Source organism: Carcharhinus amblyrhynchos, chromosome 1, assembly GCF_965287045.1.
Source record: "Carcharhinus amblyrhynchos chromosome 1, sCarAmb.v2.hapA, whole genome shotgun sequence".
In the NCBI taxonomy this organism is placed as follows: domain Eukaryota; kingdom Metazoa; phylum Chordata; class Chondrichthyes; order Carcharhiniformes; family Carcharhinidae; genus Carcharhinus; species Carcharhinus amblyrhynchos.
The window spans coordinates 79,972,264-79,985,407 of record NC_137324.1 but is presented as its reverse complement, the minus strand read 5'-3'; the positions used below and the strand labels follow the sequence as shown (position 1 = coordinate 79,985,407).

The following is a 13,144-nucleotide window of genomic DNA, read 5'->3' as shown; positions in this document are numbered from 1 at the left end:
CTTGTGTAAGTACGGCGCCCAAAACTGCACACAGTACTCCAGCTGTGGCCTCACCAATGCCCTATACAGCTGCAGCAAGACCTCCCTACTTTTATATTCAATCCCCCTCGCTATGAAGGCCAGCATCCCATTAGCCTTCCTGACCACCTGCTGCACCTGCAAGCTGGGTTTTTGCGACTCATGCACAAGGACCCTGAGGTCCCTCTGCACTGTTGCCTGCTGCAGTTTTTCTCCACGTAAGTAATAATCCTTCCTACCATTATTCCTACCAAAGTGGACCACCTCACACTTGCCAACATTAATTCCATTTTCTGGTTCCTGGCCCATTTGCCCAGCCTATCTAGATCCTTCTGCAGACTCTCCACACCCTCTGCACAATTTGCTGTTCCCCCAATCTTGGTGTCATCAGCAAATTTCGACACCCTACACTTGGTTCCCTCCTCCAGATCATCTGTATAAATGGTAAATAGCTGAGGCCCCAGCACCGACCCCTGGGGCACTCCACTAGTCACTAACTGCCAATCCGAATAGCACCCATTGACCCCCACTCTCTGCCTCCTATTTGACAACCAATCCTCTATCCACGCTAACACCCTACCCCCCAACTCCATGTCCCCTGACCTTCTGCAATAACCTCTTGTGAGGTACCTTGTCAGACGCCTTCTGAAAATCAAGAAAGACCACATCCACCGGCTCTCCTTTAACCACCGCCCTAGACACATCCTCATAGAACCCCAGTAAATTTGTCAGGTGCGACTTCCCTTTAACGAAACTGTGCTGCGTCTGCTCTATCAAGCAATTCCCCTCAAGATGCCTTGCTATTTCCTCCTTGATGACAGATTCTAACATTTTACCCACAACAGACGTTAAACTAACTGGCCTATAATTCCCTGCCTTTTGCCTGGCACCCTTCTTAAACAACAGCGTAACATTAGCAGTTTTCCAATCTTCTGGCACTTCCCTGGAATCCAGCAACGTTTGGAAAATAACCAAGGCATCCACTATCACCTCCACCATTTCTTTCAGAACCCTTGGATGCATTCCATCTGGTCCTGGGGACTTGTCCACAATCAGCCCCTCCAGTTTGTCGAGCACTGCCTCTCTAGTAACAGTAATGTCATTGAGACCCTCCAGTCCTACCACCTTTCCATCGCTAACACCCGGCAAATTATTTACGTGCTCCTCCGTGAAGACTGAAACACACAAGCTATTCAAGACCTCAACTATATCCCCATCCCCCTACCACTAAGTCCCCCTTCTCATCCTCTAAGGGTCCAACATTCACCCTAGCCAGCCTCTTCCTTTCTATATATTTATAAAAACTCTTGCTATCCTTTTTTATATTAAGCACTAGCCCAGCTTCATAGTTTCTCCTACTTTTTTTGTCAACTTCTTTGTCAATCTTTGTTGACATCTAAACCTCTCCCAATCCTCTTCTCGCCCACTACTCTTAGCTACGCTAAACGCCTCCGCTTTTAGTTTAACACTTCCCTTCACCTCCTTCGTTATCCACGGCTTATTACTTCTTCCTCCTACAGTCCTTTTTGAACATCGGAATAAATTTCTGCTGAGCACCAAGAAAATCTCCTTAAAGATCCTCCACTGCTCCTCAGACCTACCTTCCAACACACTCCCCCAGTCTACATTTGCCAGTTCTACTCTCATCCTACCGTACTCCCCTCTGTTCAAACAAAGGACGCATGTCCGGGAACCCACCTTCTCCTCCATCTGCACCAGAAACTCCACCGTACAATGATCACTCTCCCCAAGAGGATCCTTCACCGCAAGGTCCCTAATTCTACCCGCCTCATTACATAGCACCAGATCCAAGATAGCTCGCTCCCTTGTCGGCTCCAACACACTGTTCAAGGAAACTATCCTGGCAGCATTCCAAGAACTCCTCCTTGAGCCCACCAGGACTTTTCAGTAAATTAGGTTCTCAATTTCTAATGCCCCTAGACTGGAGAATTAATCCAATATTAAGTTTGTTTTAGAAGTCAATATATTGAAAATTTTCCTAAACAGTTCAGTAATTATCTAATGTGGGACCCAGGACCCAACACCCAAGCTGTAATTGTACAAATGTACAAAGTCTAGATTTACCGCTTGGTAAATCAACTAAAGTGGGATATGGTATTGTTCAAAGTAAAATGGAAATGATTTGTTTTTCTAGCCAAGTAACTAATTTACACCATTGGTTCATGTGGTTTTAAATGATTTTTGTTTATACAAGGAAATGTATGGGATCTATTGTACAAACATTTGATAGTTTTCAGAAAGAAATATACATGTGCTCCTTTTCAGCTTTGCCCATCTCAGACAGGCAGTGTCTTGGGTGGCCAATACAGAAGGGTAGATTGTTTCTCTCTCAAACCCAAAGCAAAGGAAATTGCTTTGGATCTGTCAGGTGAAACATTTCTTTCTAGATGTTCTAAATGCATTATTGCAAGCTGTCTTTTGGATCAAATTCAAATACAAGATTTCCAATTTAAAGAAAATTACAGCACAGAAACACGTCCTTTGCTCCTCCAAGCCTGCACTGGCTGAACTAAAACCCCCTACCCTTCTGGGGACCATATACCTCCATTCCCATCCTTAAAAGCCACTATTGTATCTGCTTCCACTACCTCCCTGGCAGTGAGTTCCAGGCACCCACAACCCTCTGTAAAATAGCTTTTGTTGCTGGTATTTCTGATTTTATTTTCTCCATTTGCAGGGGGTAGAATGAACTGAACCAGAGATGACAGGCCTAGGAAATGTGCATCTGAAATGAATGTTGAGGTAAGATTGGAGGGGGGTGGTGGGGCTATCTGCTGCAGTGGCTTAAATGTTATTTTGCCCCTCCCTCCACTATTGCCCATCTAAGACAGGCAGTGTCTTAGGTGACCAACACTGAAGGGTAGATGATTTTCTTTCTCAAACCTAAAGCAATTGGACTGTCAGTGCTTTGGAACCTGTTGAGAGGTACAACTATATTCTGTATGAACTGTAATTATCTTGAAAAGAAGGATCACCATTCAAACTTTTGAGGTTCACTGGAACAAACTGCAGAGTACTTTGCTTCCCTTGTGGGGTTAATCTAGCTGGCAGTAGTCCTGGCTCTTGTGTGGTGTCCATGGTACTAGAATCCAAGGGCTACAGTCTGGAAACAGGCTGTTTGGCTCAACTTGTCCATCATGCCCAGTTTTAACCACTAAGCCTTCTATTCACATCTTACCTATATAACTGCCTCTAGCTGCATTTTAGATTGTAACTGCCTCTACTGTTGCTGGTCGCTCGTTCCAGTACTACCGAGTAGGGAACTTTAATTACTGCACTGTGAAGTGAGCTATATTCAAACATGCTCAGTGCAGAGCTCAACCAAACATAAATCATAGTTTTGTTGTTTCTCTTCCTGGCAGTAAGCCAGATTTTCATCTGTTCCCATAGAGACTTTTGAGTGGCAATGTCAATTACAAGGGGGCACAACCTCAAGGTGAGGGGGGAGGAGCTTTTCACGCTGAGTAGTGGGTGCCTGAAGAAGTGTTGGAAGTAGACAGCAACATTTTAAGGTGTCTGGGTGGGTGCATGAATAGGGAGGAGATGGATATGGACCAAATATGGGCAGAAGGTTTTTGCTCTAACTTAGGGCATCATAATCAGCATGGGTTTGGAGGGCCAAAAGGCCTGTTCCTATGCTGTACTTTGTTCTAGTTTTTACTGGAACAGGTCACTTGTCTACTGTTGGAGTCTTGAAGGGTGCCACTCCACATCAAGTATAGCTAACTGAGGGCGTCTTCCCCTTGCCACAAGCTTGTGGGAATGATTTTGCAGGTTATACTCAAGCAGTTGTTGTGATATAATGTGCCATCCTTGGCCATCAAATCCTGGTGTGGGACTCAAACCCAGAATTTCCAGCTCAGAGGCTGGGATACTACCCACTCTGCCACAGACCTTGCCAGTATGTGCCAACTGCTAAATAGTCATGTTTTTGATTTGGAAAAAACACTTAATCATATTCAGATGAAAGATTTGACTGATTAGGTTTTGTTGATTTGGTTTAATTGCTTGATTTGTAAAAACTTGGTTTGGTAGTTTACTGGTATATCTGATTTTTTTCTCCTTTCTCAGGGAATGGCATGAACTGGACCAGAGATGTCATGGACAAAAGTAATAGCATCTGACATAAATGTCATGAGGTATGATTGGGAAAGGTGGGAATATTTGTCTGTGATTTAGATTTTGTTGTTTTGCCTCTCCCTCCACTATTGCCCACTTAAGACAGGCAGTGTCTTAGGTGTTCAACACTGAAGGGTAGATCATTTTCTCTCTTAAACACAAAGTAATTGGACTGTCAGTGCTTTGGATCCTGTTGAGAGGTACAGCTGTATTCTATATGAACTGTAATTGTGAAAAGAGTCATTGAACTTCAAACAGGAGTTTGAATACTGGAACAAACTGCAATTTTATGATTTAGGTGACTACTGTCAGACTGCAGAGTACATTGCCTCCCTTGTAGGGTTAACCTAGTGCATGTAGTCCTGGCTGTTTAATGTATGGTGTCCATGGTACTAGAATCTGAGGTTTGCAGCATGGAAATAGGCCCTTTGGCCCAACTTGTCCATGGTGCCCAGTTTTAGCACTAAGCTAGTGTCAATTGTCCACATTTGGCTCATATCCCTCTATTCATATCTTATCCATGTAATTGTCTCCAGCAATTTAGATTGTAGCCACCTCCAGTACTGCCTGGTAGCTTGTTCCAGTACTACTGTGTGGGCAACCTTAACTGCACATGTGTGAAGTGAGCTATATTCAACATGCTCTGCAGAACTCAACCAAACATAAATCCAATAGAATTTTGCTGTACATGTTTTGTTTCTTCCTGGCACTAAGCCAAAGTTTTGTGCGCTAGTTAGGTGGATTGGCTATGCTAACTTCTCCATGTACCCAAACAGGTACCAGAGTTTGGTATCTAGGGGGTTTTCACAACTTCATTGCAGTGTTAATGTAAGCCTACTTATGATATTCGTAAATAAACTTCAAACTTTTAATCGAGGCTTACTTGGAAAAATCAATTATAAGGGAGCACAGGTTCAAAGTGAGGGAATGTTTAAAGGTTGGGGGGAGCAGTTTTTCATGTAGGGTGGTGGGAGTTGGGAACAGAGGTGGGCACATTAGCAATATTTAAGAGGCACCTGTGTGGTACATGAATAGGGTGGGAATGGAAGGATATGGACCAAAAAATTACAGCACAGGAACAAGCCCTCCAAGCCTGCAATGACTATGCTGCTGGACTGAAATAAACCCCCTATCCCTCCCATCCTATTCATGTATTTATCAAGACATCCCTTAAGTCACTACCAAACCCACTTCCACTACCTCTCCTGCAGCAAGTTCCAGTCACCCACTACTGTGTTTATTTAAAAAAAAATGCCTCATACTCTTTTAAACCTTGCACCTTAAACCTGTGCCCCTAATAATTGACTCTCCTGCCCTTGCCACCTGCTGTTGGCTTGTGGGAATGATTTTGCAGATTGATACTTGAGCAGTTGTTGTACTATGAATGTGCCCCCCCTTGGCCATCAACTCCTGGGGTGGGACTCAAACCCAGAATTTCTGGCTGAGGCCAGGATACTATCCACTCTGCCACAAGACCTTGCCAGTACATGTGCCAACTGCTAAATAGTTAAGTTCTTGATTGGGGGAAAAAATTTAATCATATTCAAATGGCAGGTTCTCAGATTTGGCTGATTTTAGTTTTGTTGATTTGGTTTAATTGCCTTTGTTGCTTGATTTGTGAAAGTTTACTGGTATTGGTATTGGTAGTTTACTGGTATGTCTGATTTTTTTTCTCTTAGGGGAATGGAATGAACTGAACCAGAGATGTTGATGGACAAAAGTAGTATGTGTCTGAAATAAATGCCATGAGGTACAATTGGGAGAAGGGGGAATATTTGCTTCTGGTTTAGATTTTGTTTTTGCCTCTCCATTAATGTCCATCTAAGACAGGCAGTGTCTTAGATGACCAACACTAAAGGGTAGATGGTTTTGTCTTAAACCCAAAGCAGTTGGACTGTCAGTGCTTTGGATCCTGTCAAGAGGTACAACTATATTGTGAACTGTAATTACCTTTTAAAAAAAAATCACTGCAAAATGTAGCACCTCCTGTGCTTTAAAGTACTCATCTTTGCCAGATAGTACTGAATTCATTGAATAAATCAAAATTATTTCCTATTTGTCAGATACTATGAAGCACTTGTGCCATCATAATGGTTGTGTACCATGATCATTAGAAACTGCCATAGAATTAAATCAGTTAAAATGCAGCTAATCCTTTTTGATTTGTCATGCCAAAATGTGTTTGGGGAGATCATGTTTTTCTTTTCTCTTGCAGGAATGGACAAATGCAAGGATTTGAAACTTGACATTCTTGAATGCTGCATGCTGGAATTTGTTCACTGTTTTTCTAGTTATTGGCTCATCCATATAATATTTTCTAGTTGTAATTCATTTGCAAAAATGTGCAAATTTATTAACTTTTGTAAGTTTCATTGATGTGATTCAAAAACTGGGATATAACCCAAAGTAAAAGTATACTTTAGAAACCATGGAGTTACTTTCCTTTGTTGTAAAGTACCTTGCTGCATAATTTCTTGCTTTCTGTGAAGTGATGGGAATATGGAAAAAGCAGAAATTATTTTTAACCTGGTCACAACAGTTGGCTCATCTACATTTGTTCCTTTTAAAATGAAGCCTACTTGTGATAAACTAACAAAATTTCTGCACTATGCAGCATGTCAGTATATCTTGTTTGAAAGCATGGTGTTGTGAATCTTCAAGAACTGTACAAAATTGAGATCAAACATGCAAAATAAAATGAATTTGAAATGAATGTTGCATTTGTGTTGCGTTTCATTAGTGTTTTTGCTCTAATCTTCATAATGTGCAATCTATTGTAGATATTCATTAAAGAAATAGTCATTGGGCTCTGAAATGTCCACAGTGACACAGTGGATGTGATTAGCATTGCTGCCTTGCAGCACCAAGGATGTGGGTTTCATTCCTGGCTTTGGGTGACTGTCTGTGTGGAGTTTGCACATTATCCATGTCTGTGTGGGTTTCCTCTGGGTGCTCTTGTTTCCTCCCACAGTCCAAAGATGTGCAGGTTAGGTGGATTGGGCATGCTAAATTGCCCCTTGGTGTCAGGGGGACTAGCTAGGGTGAATAATGGGGATAGGACCTAAGGTGGGATTGTGATTGGTGCAGATCTGATGGGCCAAATGGCCTCCTGCACTAAGGATTCTATGAATAAACACTGAAAAGGTCCCATTCATTTCAGTTACTGGAAGAAAATGAATTGGAGCCAAAACAATCAAGTACCAGATGCAGTTAGTAATAAAACAGCTTCCAGACAAGGAAATCACAAAATCTTGCTTATGAAGAGACAGCTCTCAAAAGTATTTTGGCAAATAAACTGTCAGATGAGTCATTTGAAAAGAATGAATGCAATATATTGAAAGAAAAATTGTGACTAGACCTAATGTAGACAAATGTTCTACCAGTTATATTTGATTTTTTTTGCTTGGGGAAAAGAACTTGGTAAACTAGGTTTAGCTGTTAAGTACAATGGACTTAATTCACAAGCAGGCAAGGTAGCCAACTGGTTAATGTACAACTTAAAACCATATCATACACAGAAGGTGTTTTGAATTTGCAGCCCAAAAGGTGGCAAGGGTAGTTGGGTTTTGACTGATATTGTATGAAATTTGATCTCGGTTGTAGTAACTTAGAAAATACAGCTGGCCAAAATGATTAGTTGGCTAGCTTATGAGAAAAGGCGTCAGATGTATGAGGAAAATCATTTGAGTTTGGGTTATGATACTACCATGAAATGTGTTTTCCCCTTGTCTGTCAACATTCAGGGATTGCTCTGTCTCACCCTGGTCCATTCTATCACATCCAACTCCCTACTGCAGCCCCCCTTTCAAGGCCCCAAAAAAATTCCTTTTTCAGGTTGGGAAAGATAGGGTAGCAGTGGAAGGGTGCATTTCTGATTGGAGGGCCGTGACAAGTCATGTTTCTCAGCAATCAGTGCTGTTTGTGAAAATATATAAATGACTTGCAGGAAAATGTAGTTGGTTTGATTAAATTTGCAGGTGACCCAAAGGTTGGTGGAATTGTGGATAGTGATGAGGGCCATCAGAATACAGCAGGATATTGATTGGGTGGAGAAATGGCAATTGGAGTTTAATTTGGATAAAATTTGAAGTAATGCATTTTGGAAGGTCTAATACAGATAGCAAATACCAGTAAGTAGCAGAGCCCTGAGAAGGTATGCAGAAAGATCTGGGTATGCAATGGCAATGCAGGTGGAGGAGGTAGTGAAGAAGGCACACAGCATACTGGCTGGAGGCACACTTCATTGGCTGGAGCATTGAGTTTAAAAATCAGCAAGTCATATTGCAGCTTCATGGAATCTTAGTTAGGCTGCACTTGGAATATAGTGTTCAATTCTGATTGCCACACTACCAAAAGGATGTGGAGGTTTTGGAGTGGGTACAGAAAAGATTTACCAGGATGTCACCTGGTATGAAGGGCATTAGCTACAAGGAAAGGTTGAAGAAACTTTTTGTCACTGGAATAACAAATGTTGAGGGGTGACCTGATAGAAGCCTACAAGATTAAGGGGCATGGGCAGAGTGGATAATGAGAAGCTTTTTCCCTAGAGTGGAAGAATCAATTACTAGGCTGCACAGGTTTAAGGGGCAAGGTTTAAAAAAGATGTACAAAGCAAGATTTTTTTACACAGGGTGGTGGGTGCTTGGAACTTGCCGTTGGGGGAGGTAGTGGAAGCGGATATGGTGACTTTTAAGGGGTGTCTTGACAAATATGTGGATAGGATGGGAATAGAGGGATGTGGTCCCTGGAAGGGTAGGGGTTTTGGTTCAGTTGGGCAGCATGGTTGGTGTAGGCTTGGAGGGCCAAAGGGCCTGTTCCTGTGCTGTAATGTTCTTTGATAAGCAGCTTTTAACTTGCACTTCCTGGTTGATTGTATTCACACTGCTCCTGATGCGGTTGTCTCCATGGGGGAAGAATAAATGTCAGATGGCTGATTGTTTTGCATTTCACCATAATTTAATCCGCCAAGCTTCCTGTTGCTTGTCATTTTAACTCGGCTCTTTATTCTTGTGTACATGTCTGTCCTTGACCTGCTTCACTGCTCCAGTTAACCCCAGCACAAGTTGGAAGAACAGCATCTCGTCTTCTAATTGGGCACAAAGCCCTCCAGATTCATCACTGAGTTTGGCAATTTTAGATTTTGACCTCCTCCATCTTAAACCCCCAATGTAAAAATACACACTAACTCTCTCAGCAGGCAATGTCATTTGTTCTTAAAATTGCTACTATTTGTTGAAGTCACTACAACATTCTCCCTTCAGTGCTGACAAAAGAGTATGACTCAAAATGTTTTCTCTCCTGATAGATGTTGGTGTTGGCAGACCTGAATTTTTTCCAGCATCCTCTTGCTCTTGCTGCGAAGAGTAGTGTCATGCTCCAGTTTTGCAGTTCTGCTGATGTTAATGTTCCGTGCATTACTGGATATGTTGACCCTGATTTTATAGCAAATGTGAAGCAAAGACATTTGCTACTGACCTCAAAGAAACCTGTCCACAAAGATCTTCCAACAGTATCTGAATTTGCCTTCAAATCAAGGGAATGTTTTAGCATGATTATAGTAGTGATGGCAGCAAGCAGATAAAGAAGCAATCACGTTGAAATGTTCATATACAGCAAACTGGAAAGTTAAAAGCAATTATCCTTCACTTTGATATTTTCAGATAGTGAAATTAATGCTCATGGTTGGATTAAGATGGAGGCTAAAGTAAACAAATTTGATTTTAAAAAATGCAGAGTTTATCATTACAGGACATTAGAAAATCCACAAATATAATTAGTTTTTCAGGACTAGTAAGGGTGTGTAGCAGTAATTCTGAAGTTAGTATGCCACTTAAAAATCCTGTTACACCTCCTTTAACAAGATGTAACATTTTAAAGAATTTTTATAGCAAGACTAATAGTGTAGAGTTGACATTTTTAGGAACTTATGATTGCAATATGTAGAAACCTCCATGAAGCAGTGTAGATCATTGACAGCAATTTCAGGATGTTTGGGACTTTTTCATACATTTCTGGGACTTGCTTCTTTGGCCTGGGACCTGCTCTGTGTGGTCTCCTTTCATATCACCTGTTCCAACAGTTTATGTGAGAACTGTTATGTTATGTGAGAGGGTTACCTTCTTTCAACTGCCTTTGCTTTTCTGTGTGTACCTGCTCTTGTTAAGCACAGCCTCATTTTTTTTATACCTTGTGTTTCTTTTATGGGTTGTAGAAACTTTATTACAATGCAGGCATCCAAACAGACTCACATGCTTACAGGTAACTTTTAAAAACTGGAACCAAAACCCACATTCTTAACCTTTTCTTAACATACAAATACAGAAACACAAATTACACTTAATCTTAAAGCCCTATCTTATTCATTACACCCCAAAATACAAGTATAACTTATTTAACTATATTTATTTCTTAACACCTTTCTTAGGTAAGCAAACCAAAACTGCACGCAATACTCTAAGTGTGGTCTCACCAAAGCCCTGTACAGTTGCAGCAAGACATTCTTGCTCCTGTAACTCAAGTCCTCTTGTAATGAAGGCCAACAAATCATTTATTTTCTTGACTGCTTACTGAACCTACCTGCTTGCTTTCAAGTGACTGGTATCATAGGACACCCAAGTCCCTTTGTACATCAAAATTTCCAAGTCTACTGCTATTTAAATAAACATTGCTTTTCTGTTTTCTCTGCAGAAGTGGATAACTTCACACATAACCATGGTATACCATGTATTTGCCCATTTGCTTAACTTGTCTAAATTGCCTTGAAGCCTCTTAATATCCTCCTCACTACTCACATTCCCAACAAGTTTTGTGTTACCAGCAAACTTGAAAACATGACATTTAGTTTCCTCACCCAAATCATTGACATATATTGTGAATAGCTGGGGCCCAAGTACTGATACTTGTGATGCCCCACTAGCCATTGTCTGCCTCTTCAAAAAAGACCCATGCTTCCCAAATAAGAAAACATGGAAAATGTGCCACATTGCTAAATAATTCCATAAAACCATTTGATTATTTGCTAGTTTTAAAGTTTATTAGTGTCACAAGTACATTAACACTGCAACGAAGTTCCTAGGCAAATTTTTGGGAGCTCCATCAAAGAAGTCCAGAATAAATGAAACTCATCCTTGCCTATTACAGCTGCTCTTGCATCCATCTTGCTGAGGGGCAGGAACTATTCAAAGGATCCAAGAATAGGGGATGCTCTTTGGGACTTTGTACTTTCAAAATTTTGCATAATGGATTTTTTTACACCAGTGTCTTGAACAAAGGTTTAAAAGTTATTGAGTGAACTTTGAAAGTCACAGAATTGGTAAAATTGATCAGTTAACACTAAATAACCCCTGACATCAACATAGATGCTAGAAAAGAGCATTATCAGCAAATGTTTTCAAGTTAAATACAATGTAAAGAAACCCAAGATGGTTTCTTTCAGCATTTGTCATTGGCTAGGGTTTCAGAAATATCTTTGCTATACCAGAAAATGGAAGAACAACATTCTTGGGAATGAAAGATAAAAAAGAGATTTGCAGATACTAAGGCTGCAATTTAGTGGCCGTGTTAGCCACCAGTGCAAATCCCATAATGGCTGCTAAATCTCATAATAAGCTAAAACGGGATGACATCTCAGAATGAGACCTTTCCCGCCATCGCTAGTGATGTAATCAGATTCGTACCTAAGAAGGTGTGAGCCTACTTTGCATAATGTGGAGATGCACAGTAAGAAGTCTCAGAACACCAGGTCAAAATCCAATAGGTTTATTTGGTAGCACGCTTTCGGACTGCTGCTCCTTCGTCAGGTGAGTGGAGAGTTGGAGGCACAAACACCTAGCTCTTTGTGAACGCAACTCTGATATCATCAGCAAATTTGATACGTAGGATTCAGTCAGAAAATGAAACTCAGGCAACTCTACAAAAAGACAATGCAAGCTTGGAAGTCAATGTTCAAAACATTGCAAAGAAAGGCAATTATTGAGTTTTCATTTCTTGTGGAGCAGACGGAAATGCCAAGTTTACTAAATTTGCAGAAAAGTTTGATGGGTTTCAGGAAAATATTGGCATTTTTGGTTTTTAAAATATTTTTAAAGTAATGTAAAAAATGGTGGATTCAAAATGATCCATGCAATGTGTAATTACTGATATATACAGCATGTGCAATTCCTCTCTGTAGTACCTCAGCTGCTGAAACTTTCATCCATACCTTTGATACTTATGGGCCCAACAATTCCAATGCACTCTCGTCACTCTATAAACATGTGACCATCCAAAACACTGTTGGCCAAGTCCACTGTTGCACCAAGTCCTGTTCACCATTACCCCAGAACTATATCATCTCCTGATTAAACAGCGCCTCCATTCTGAAATTCTCATTCTTGTTTTCAAAACCCTCCATGGCTTCAGGACTCACCCCTCCCCATTCTTGTAATCTCCTCCAGTCCTACACCCATTGATTTCTGCACCCAATGAACTCTGGCCTCATGAGCAACCCCAGTCTTAATTTTGCCAGCATGAACTCAGATCAATGCAAAGACCAATGGGATGAACAGATTTGAGTGCTGTTTACATAATTCTAAAATTTCTATTTTTTAAATAAGTTCATCAGTGGCTTTTTGAAGTTTTTCATGATAAATTGTACTCATTATAACTGACTGGCACAGAGGTTAACACTGCTGCCTCACAGCGCTAGGTACTCGAGTTCAATTCCCAGCTTGAGTCACAGACTGTGCGGAGTCCGTGTGTACTCCCCATGTCTGTGTTGGGTTTGCTCGGCTGCTCTGGTTTCCTCCCACATTTCAAAAGATGTGCTAGTTAGGTGCATTGGCCATGCTAAATTCTCCCTCAGTTCACCCAAACAGGTGTGGCGACTAGAGGATTTTCAGTCACTTCATTGCAGTGTTAATGTAAGCCTACTTGTGACACTAATAAATAAAGTTTAAATGATTGTAATTAGGTAGGAAACTGATATTCTAGACTGTAAGCAACAATT

At 41.0% G+C, this 13,144-nt stretch overlaps 1 long non-coding RNA gene and 3 other non-coding genes across 4 annotated transcripts; all 4 read left to right on the top strand.

Moving 5' to 3' along the window:
• Window positions 1–2,306: 2,306 nt before the first annotated feature.
• LOC145351205 (small nucleolar RNA SNORA26) lies at window positions 2,307–2,418 on the top strand. Its single transcript, XR_013888343.1, has one exon. It is a non-coding gene; the product is annotated as a small nucleolar RNA SNORA26 (small nucleolar RNA).
• Window positions 2,419–2,653: 235 nt separating this feature from the next.
• On the top strand, window positions 2,654–6,868 carry LOC145342240 (uncharacterized). Its single transcript, XR_013886527.1, has 4 exons — window positions 2,654–2,781; window positions 4,111–4,178; window positions 5,838–5,908; window positions 6,374–6,868. It is a non-coding gene; the product is annotated as an uncharacterized LOC145342240 (long non-coding RNA).
• Window positions 2,854–2,972, top strand: LOC145351210 (small nucleolar RNA SNORA26). Its single transcript, XR_013888344.1, has one exon. It is a non-coding gene; the product is annotated as a small nucleolar RNA SNORA26 (small nucleolar RNA).
• Window positions 4,248–4,366, top strand: LOC145351215 (small nucleolar RNA SNORA26). The gene has a single exon (XR_013888346.1). It is a non-coding gene; the product is annotated as a small nucleolar RNA SNORA26 (small nucleolar RNA).
• Window positions 6,869–13,144: the final 6,276 nt, after the last annotated feature.